This window comes from Mustela nigripes, chromosome 3 (genome assembly GCF_022355385.1).
Source record: "Mustela nigripes isolate SB6536 chromosome 3, MUSNIG.SB6536, whole genome shotgun sequence".
NCBI classification, from domain to species: Eukaryota; Metazoa; Chordata; class Mammalia; order Carnivora; family Mustelidae; genus Mustela; species Mustela nigripes.
The window spans coordinates 161,161,138-161,171,081 of NC_081559.1; the positions used below are offsets into that span (position 1 = coordinate 161,161,138).

At 40.0% G+C, this 9,944-nt stretch overlaps 1 pseudogene; it reads right to left on the bottom strand.

Moving 5' to 3' along the window:
* Positions 1-1,189: 1,189 nt before the first annotated feature.
* On the bottom strand, positions 1,190-9,385 carry LOC132014578 (large ribosomal subunit protein eL20-like; annotated as a pseudogene).
* Between the last annotated feature and the right edge of the window lie 559 nt (positions 9,386-9,944).

The following is a 9,944-nucleotide window of genomic DNA, read 5'->3' on the forward strand; positions in this document are numbered from 1 at the left end:
TTGAAGGTGGCTAGCTTAAAGCCAAATACATAAGGGAGAGAGCAAAGGGGTCTTCCTTGGGCATTAAGAAAGGCAAATGTAGTAAAGCATTGTTCTTGCCTTCAAGAAGCTTGTAAACTTGACAGGGAAACAGACTCATAGAAAACCATTCTAATACAAAGGCCAAAAGGGTCATAGAAACAAAATGTTGTAAGACAGGACATTGGAGGCAAGAAGCTTGGCCTAAAGGTTGTTTCACTGGGAGAAAAAAAAAAAAAAATGCAAGCGGAAATGGGAGCTTAGGAGCTTTGTTCTCCTCCATCATTTAATATGGCTTGGGGAGGCAATCTTGGGACCTCATCCAGGAAGATCTGGGATATCTTCAGTTGTCACAGTTGATTCACTGGAATGTGCCACTTCCTGATTTTCACTTTGACCTGTCGCTGTGTGAATAAGTGTACTGATCTCAAGTTGGTTCAGTTCCCTACCCGGCAGGTTCATAGACATTTCTTCTTATACAAGTCCCTCATTTTTCTCATGTATGAGTTCTCAGAGCTTGGGTTCTAGCTGTGGGACCTTGGGAAAATTATTGAGAGCCCCTGTGCCCCGCAGTGTTGGGCCCAGTGTGTAAGGCATAAGGGTTTTGCCCTGCGTGACCATAAGGGATATCAAGGACATAGACCACACTGTGCACAGTACCTTGTGGACATAGTGGCCCTCCTCAACATAACCTGTCATAAAATAGGAAGGAAAAATAGTACCTACCCCACTGGGTTGTTCTCAGGATTCAATAAATAAAAGCAGATACAGTTCTCAAGCTTGGCATGTAGTAAGCCATCAGTAAATATCAGCGACTATTACTATGTAAAGGGAAGCTGGCTAGAGTGGGAGTTAATCCAGCTAGGATTTTTTGGACGGGGTCATCTGCATCCCTGCTCAGGGATCTGAGCATAGAGGGGATCATGATTATTAGGACCATATAGGGGATCCAGAAAGGAAAGGACTTTCCCCTTCCAAACTGAGAAATGAAGGCTCCTCAATGGAAAAATCCTTCACGTGGCTAAAAGCGGAGTTGCTCTGATGCCTCTCTTCTCCCTGCTCCATCTCTCACTCACCACCTTCCACAGGGGAAATGGCACCATATCCTCCCCCAAGTCAGCCCAAGGTACTTTTTCTTGTGGGAAGATTAGACTCCCCAAAGGGTTATTAATCAACCTTGAGAGTGGTATTTCTCAAAGTACAGGCTAGAACCATCATTGTCAGCATCACCTGGAACACCTCCTAGAATAGATTCTTGGGTTCCATTTCCAGAACCATCATCTGTGAGGTTGGGGACCTGGAATCTAATTTTAAACAAACTCTCCGGGTAGTTCATATTACACGTTTAAGAACTACAGCTTAAGTGCTCCAGCCGTTATGATCGTATCCCAACTTCAAGCAGTTTTCTTCCACAGGATCTCTCATCTGGCTCTTTTGGAAGGAGGGTATCTCATTCCTCTTCATGGGACCCATTCAGTTACCTATACTCTAGTTCATTCTCCCTCCTACCCATTATCAGAAGTGAAATCTCCTTTAACCTTCTCTTGGTGGAGACTGGGTCCTCAGGTCACCATTACCCTTCGCTTATTCCAGTCTTTCTTAATTACATTTCCTATTTGTTTCAGGAGGTTGGTCACCTGAGTTGGTCACCTGCACTAGAAATCCCAAGAGCCCCCTAAAACTAGAGCTGGTTAGACTTACTGCTGGTTGGACAGGGTGAGTTTGGCTGACTAGGTCCGCAGCGGTGGGCTGTCCTGGAAGCAGGATGTCAGTGGGTGATGAGCAAGGACTTAATGACCATATGTCCCAGTTTGCTCAGAAAAATCCTGGCCCATACCTGTTGTGGAGGCTTAAATATTGATGGCACCCCTTTCACTTTCCAAGGGTGCGGGGTTAGACACATTAAATCATCAGCCTGGTAATGAGCCTCATGTCAAAACCAAGAGTTGCAGCCCTTTAGCCCTTGGATTGTGTCTAGCCCACCCCCTACCTATCCTCCTAGTCTCCAGTCTCATGCTATGACTCCCTCCTCTCATATTTCCTTAATGAATTTACTTCGGTGTAATAAGTAAATAAGGGATTTATAAGAAAGGTCCGTGAAGATTGTTGCTATATTTATTCTCTCTGACTGTATCTGGAAAATATTTTTCTTTGATTTCAGCACCTGGCATAGTTGTGTTTCCCTTTTCCCCTTGTTTATTATCCCAATTTGTTTTGTCTTCTGGATACCTAATTGTGGAACTGACAGTATTTCTCTTGGTATGAGGAAGTTTAGAGCTGTATCATGTGGCCTCCTTCTGGCCTCTATGTAAGACTGAACAAGATGTACTTAAGTCAAGAGTGATTACTTCCATTTCTTCACTTTCAGATTTATTTCTCTGGTACTATGTTGTATGTATCTGTAACTCATCTCATTCTTTTTGAAACAAGGTATAAGCAAAATGTGTCTGAACACAGGCCCACAAACAAACTGGTCCTGATTGTTAGTTACATAGCTGAAAGGGATTATTTTAAAATGTACACAACGAATTATTTCCTCACTTCAAAATGTAGTATTAACAAAATGAATAACATTTTAAGTAATGCTGGATTTAGCATTCTTAAATTACCTCATTATCTAGAAAGTGGAAAGATTCAAACAAAAGGAAATGAACAAAAGGTTAGATTAATTTTCAAGCTGCAATATTTTTAGATATGACCCCGAACCTTATACCAAATAATGCAATGAGGAACACTCACTACAGAAACTGCATAGCCTAATTAGATAGTGTGCAGGAGTGTTTATCTTCATAATGAAATCCTGTACTGTTGGACACGAAGAAAGGGAGAGGAGGAGGGCAGGTCAGGGAATCAGATTTGAGTATGTACAGTCCAGATAATAATGATGACCCATGAAAAGGAGTCTTTGGCTAGAAGTATGTGGCCTGTAACAGTCTCCAGACCATTCTTTTTACTGTTGGCCTTGATAATATTGCCAGAGTCGGGAGAGGGGGAGCCTGGCTGACTGTGGTTTGTAGATAACATAAAACCACATAAAGAAATTCACTTAAATTAAATTACTGAGAAATACATTTTACAACTAGTTTATTTTGGAGATTGCACTGAATTTACAACACTCGATGCCAGACATTCTATGTTATTTAATGGATAAATTGGGCATCTAGTTAAATCTGCTTCAAAACATTTGCACCCCAAATTTATGGAGACTATACTGAATATAGTGATTTCTGCCCCTTATCAGTGTGAATAGACACATTTATATGTCTTAAAATACAAGCTTTCAGAGAGTGAGGGAACAAACCCATGTAGCACCTGAAAGAACAAATATTAACATTTTTCTTACTTGTAATATTTTTTTAAGCAAAAGAAGTGAAACATTATAGAGTTGAAACCTCCTTTGGACCTCCCCCAGCCCCAGTCCCATTTCTCTCCTCCCCAAGTAACTGCTATCCTAAAAGTTTTACCCTTCTGGTTCATATCCTTTTATGACATTAAGTGCATATTCCCCAATAACATATTCTGTTGTTTTATGTTCTAAACACAGTTTTTACTAAATAACATTCTTACATAAATGATATTGTATCAAATGTGTCATTCTACAGCAGCCTCTCTTCTTTTTTCCTACTTAACATTGTTTTGCAATCTACCCATATCAATACATGGAAATCTAGTTTATTTACTTAAACTTCCATATAAATGAGCTTTCTTATATGCGTCTTTTTTTTTTTTAAAGATTTTATTTATTTATTTGACAGAGAGATCACAAGTAGGCAGAGAGGCAGGCAGAGAGAGAGAGAGAGAGAGAGGAGGGGAAGTAGGCTCCCTGCTGAGCAGAGAGCCCGATGCGGGGTTCGATCCCAGGACCCTGGGATCATGACCTGAGCCGAAAGCAGAGGCTTAACCCACTGAGCCACCCAGGCACCCCTTATATGTGTCTTTTTGCACGTATGGGAGAATTTCTCTGGAGTATATACCTAGAAGAAGAATTACTGAAGCACTCTTAAAACTTGAAAAATACTAGAACCTGTCTTATGACTGTCCTTTATTCTGATTATACCTGTAAGTGTTAATATTCAGTGGGTGACCCTAGCCTCAGCAATCAGACAACAAAAGGAAATTAAAGGCATCCAAATCGGCAAAGAAGAAGTCAAATTATCACTCTTCGCAGATGATATACTATATGTGGAAAACCCAAAAGACTCCACTCCAAAACTGCTAGAACTTGTACAGGAATTCAGTAAAGTGTCAGGATATAAAATCAATGCACAGAAATCAGTTGCATTTCTCTACAACAACAACAAGATAGAAGAAAGAGAAATTAAGGAGTCCATCCCATTTACAATTGCACCCCAAACCATAAGATACCTAGGAATAAACCTAACCAAAGAGGCTAAGAATCTATACTCAGAAAACTACAAAGAAAGAAATTGAGGAAGACACAAAGAAATGGAAAAATGTTCCATGCTCCTGGATTGGAAGAATAAATATTGTGAAAATGTCTATGCTACCTAAAGCAATCTACACATTTAATGCAATTCCTATCAAAGTACCATCCATCTTTTTCAAAGAAATGGAACAAATAATTCTAAAATTTGTATGGAACCCAGAAAAGACCTCAAATAGCCAAAGGGATATTGAAAAAGAAAGCCAAAGTTGGTGGCATCACAATTCCGGACTTCAAGCTCTATTACAAAGTTGTCATCATCAAGACAGCATGGTACTGGCACAAAAACAGACACATAGATCAATGGAACAGAATAGAGAGCCCAGAAATAGACCCTCAACTCTATGGTCAACTAATCTTCGACAAAGCAGGAAAGAATGTCCAATGGAAAAAAGACAGCCTCTTCAATAAATGGTGTTGGGAAAATCGGACAGCCACATGCAGAAAAATGAAATTGGACCATTTCCTTACACCACACACAAAAATAGACTCAAAATGGTTGAAGGACCTCAATGTGAGAAAGGAATCCATCAAAATCCTTGAGGAGAACACAGGCAGCAACCTCTTCGAACTCAGCCGCAGCAACCTCTTCCTAGGAACATCACCAAAGGCAAGGGAAGCAAGGGCAAAAATGAACTATTGGGATTTAATCAAGATCAAAAGCTTTTGCACAGCAAAGGAAACGGTTAACAAAATCAAAAGACAACTGACAGAATGGGAGAAGATATTTGCAAACGACATATCAGATAAAGGACTAGTGTCCAAAATCTATAAAGAACTTAGCAAACTCAACACCCAAAGAACAAATAATCCAATCAAGAAATGGGCAGAGGACATGAACAGACATTTCTGCAAAGAAGACATCCAGATGGCCAACAGACACATGAAAAAGTGCTCCATATCACTCGGCATCAGGGAAATACAAATCAAAACCACGATAAGATATCACCTCACACCAGTCAGAATGGCTAAAATCAACAAGTCAGGAAATGACAGATGCTGGTGAGGATGCGGAGAAAGGGGAACCCTCCTACACTGTTGGTGGGAATGCAAGCTGGTGCAACCACTCTGGAAAACAGCATGGAGGTTCCTCAAAATGTTGAAAATAGAACTGCCCTATGACCCAGCAATTGCACTACTGGGTATTTACCCTAAAGATACAAATGTAGTGATCCGAAGGGGCATGTGCACTCGAATGTTTATAGCAGCAATGTCCACAATAGCCAAACTATGGAAAGAACCTAGATGTCCATCAACAGATGAATGGATAAAGAAGATGTGGTATATATACACAATGGAATACTATGCAGCCATCAAAAGAAATGAAATCTTGCCATTTGCGACCACATGGATGGAACTAGAGCGTATCATGCTTAGCGAAATAAGTCAAGTGGAGAAAGACAACTATCATATGATCTCCCTGATATGAGGAAGTGGTGATGCAACATAGGGGCTTAAGTGGGTAGGAGAAGAATAAATGAAACAAGATGAGATTGGGAGGGAGACAAACCATAAGTGACTCTTAATCTTACAAAACAAACAGAGGGTTGCTGGGGGGAGGGGGGTTGGCAGAAGGGGGGTGGGGTTATGGACATTGGGGAGGGTATGTGCTTTGGTGAGTGCTGTGAAGTGTGTAAACCTGGCGACTCACAGACCTGTACCCATGGGGATAAAAATATATGTTTATAAAAAATAAAAAATTAAAAAAAATTCAGTGGGTGAAAAAAAAATACATGTGTGTATTTGGATTCTCAGAGCTATTCCAGTAGAAAGTCTAAAATTATTAATACAAGGAGATGAATGTTCATAAATCAAGGTCCCTATATGCCTGTTTCCTCATCTTTATAAAAATGAAAATAATGAAAATAACTCTTTTTTTAAAGATTTTATTTATTTATTTGTCAGACAAAGATCACAAGTAGGCAGAGAGGCAGGCAGAAAGAGAGGAGGAAGAAGGTTCCCCGCTGAGCAGAGAGCCTGATGCGGGGCTCGATCCCAGGACCCTGGGATCATGACCTGAGCTGAAGGCAGAGGCTTTAACCCACTGAGCCACCCAGGCGCCCCTGAAAGTAACTCTTTAGAGTTTCTGTGAAAATTAGATGAAGTAATATAAAAATATTTTGCATGGCACTTAGTAACCGCTCAGTAAAAATGAGCTATTATCAATAGTGTTATTTTAAGATGAGTGGATATTGGATTCAGTGGTATTTAAGTGTTTCAAATTGTGTTTAATATTTTTGGCAGTCTAGCACTGAAGCAGTAAGAAGATACAAAACATTTAAGCAGAGAGAAAATAGTAGGAAAGACAACTAAGCACAAATTAACTCCCGCTGGCAGTGGACAGCCTGTTTTTGCAGGTGCCATCCTCCCCCCAAAGCCACCGCCCTTTTTTGGCCATCCATTCTGTTCAATAGTACTGTCACTTTAGTTCCATGTATGCTAGCCAGGAAACTCATCAGCAATTACCAAAAAAACCAATTCTGTGTCTAGTATGGTTCCAATTTTAAAAATCCCATCTACCTTTGCCAGGGGAATCCCATCAGAAATGTGTTAGAAGACACATTTAAACAGTTATTTCCTGGCAAATGTGGTCAGAATCCAAAATGAGTAATTATAAGTCTGTGTGATATAAAAAGGTGGACAAGAGATGACATGTAGTACCTTGAATACATCAACTGATATTTGGGGCTTGAAGGAAGAATTTGTTACCTTGCTGAAATTCATACTCGGGAGTTTTAAAACAAAAAAACAAAAAACCATCACAACTTTGGAGCTAAAATGACTGTGCCAGGCCAACATTCCTATCAGTGATCAAAGAGAGTAAGATTTTAAAATAGTTGAGTAAGTAAGCAAGGGAGAAAAACATCTGAAGTCTCAGGGTTAGTGTTATGTATTCAATTTCAATTTGTTTCTAGGGGTTTTATATCCTGTGATAAAATCAAAACTTTTAAACAATGTATCTCAAGGACATGAAAGGAAAACTGAATAATTACTACAGCGCTGTCATTATGAGATGGTTTTGTTTAAATAAAGATTCCCACATGCTAAAATTGTATTGCAATTTATTTTTACCGAGAAGAGGAGGGTGCCCAATTCAGATTTTGTACAATGCTGGTTCCGTACATCACCGGAGCTCTTTTAAACGATCTCTGCATTTCAGTTGAATAGAAGAGAAATAATTTGGGAGCAAGCATTCGAGGACTTAGCAATAATACTTGAGACATTCTATTTTCAGAAGTACAAATCTGCAGCACCGTCAAATTCAAGGATGGGTGGCTCAAGTAGATGGTCAATCACCAAGAGGTATTTCTTTTGTTTCCACCTTAGTATTTTACTGATTTCTAGACCCAGTAGAAAAGAAAGTATAGAGGTTTTTTTTCTTCTTTAAAATGAACAATGGATTCTCCTGAAATACTACATTTGGAAGACTTATGTAGGAAGTCTGAAGGAGAAAGTTCCTTTCCTTCTCTTCTCCTTCCAAAGCCCACTCCCATCTCACTCTGATCTAACGATGAGCACTGTTTTAATTTGGCTTCTAATATACCTTTGCACTGATTTTTCACAAGTGAAGAATTTCCAGCCTGAGAAACAGAATATATGAATATATGTATTTTCATAATGTCATAAAAATTTTAAAACAAATGAAATAGAAAGAACCTTATAAAATGACATTTCAGTAAGAGGTGATAAGAAAATTAACTCAAAAGCTTCATCTTTTAAATAGAAAATCCTAAAAAAGAAAGTATGTTTGCTATCAAAGACAGAAAACTTCAAACTAAAGAGTCTTAGCAAAGGGTTTGATTTTTGGGTCTTCCAAAGAAGAAAAACACACAGTCATTCTCGATTCTGATTTCCTATATAGCATCTGCTAATTTGTCCCTCTTTGACCTGACCAGTTCCATGGTCTCTGATTCTGGTCAAACCGTGTCACCTCTATGCCCTTTCTTTTCAGTAACTACCCTCTGGACAAGATGCTTGTACCCGGGAATTTGGTTCTACTTTTCTGCCCCCAGCAGCTTCAAATCTCTAGCCTGTCGCCTGCATCCCCAAGCCCGGTATTTACCAGATCTTGGCTCAATCCTATAGCACAGAAGTTAGAACATAACTAACCATTGGATTATCCAATCTTTGTTAGCAACCCCAATACTGCAGAAATATCTGCAGATGTTTATGATGGTGAATTTGTGAGTATTATACATGCATATCCAAATGTTTATACACTTTGACACAGAAAAAAATTAGGATAGCTTATAATTTTAAAAATATTTTATTTTATTTTATTTTATTTTTTTCTAATACCCTGGTTTTCCCACGGGGTTTATTTGGGCCGACCTGGGGACAGGGAGGCTCTGCATCCAAAAGAAAGTGTTGGGCCTCTTGGGGGTGAAGCGTGGCTTGTGCTGGTCATGCAGGACCCAGCGAAGCAGCAGGATCTTGATCGTGGGGAGTCCTGGAACTATCTGATGGCCATTTGGCGGCACTTGCTGGCTGTAGTCTCCTTCATCTTTGTGATCTGGATAGAGTGGGCCTGGTGCGGTGCCAGTGCCCACAACTCACAGCAAAGGATGACAGTGCCTGCCATGTTCAGCTCCTGGCCAGTGATGTGGGAGACCCTGTGGGAGTCATAGCACAGCCGGATGCCAGCACTCTTTACCCACAAGGGAGATTTCTCCAACACCTGTCCACAGTCAACAATTTCCCCTGAAGACTTCATCTTCTTCAGCTGAGATGAAAAGTGCCAGAAGCAGAACTCGGTGACCACATGATTAGGTGCAAAGATTCACACCCAGTAGAGGGGCAGAGTGCGACATTCGGGGTGGGCAGGCAGCTCCCCACCACCTTGTACTCTTGAAGTGTGACCCAGACCTTCAGGGCCTTCTCTCTGCTCTCCCTGCCACCCCAGAAAGGACTAGAATAGCTCATAATTTTAACAGACACGACATGTAAATCATGTCTTTGATTTCCTTTCTTCTTTCCTCCCTTTTTTGTTCATTTGATTAACATACCAGGTGACCGATGTCCATTGACAACTGAATGGCTAAAGAAGATGTGGCATTTATATACAATAGGATATTCCTTGGCCATCCAAAAGAATGAAATTTTGCCATTTGCAATGATACATGGATGAGACTAGGGTGGATTATGCTAAGTGAAATAAGTCAGAGAGAGACAAATATCATATGATTTCCTTCATGTGGAATTTAAGAAACAAAACTGATGAACATAGGGAACGGGAAGGAAAAATAAAACAAGATGGAGAGGGAGACAAACCACAAGAGACTCTTAACTCTAGGAAACTGAGGATAACTGAGAGGAGGTGGGTGGGGGGATGGGGTACCCAGGGGATAGACATTAAGGAGGGCACTTAATGGAATGAGCGCTGGGTGTTTTATGCAACTGATGAATCTCTAAATTCTATCTCTGAAACTAGTAATACACCGTATGTTACTTAAATTGAATTTAAATTAAAAAAAAAAAAAAA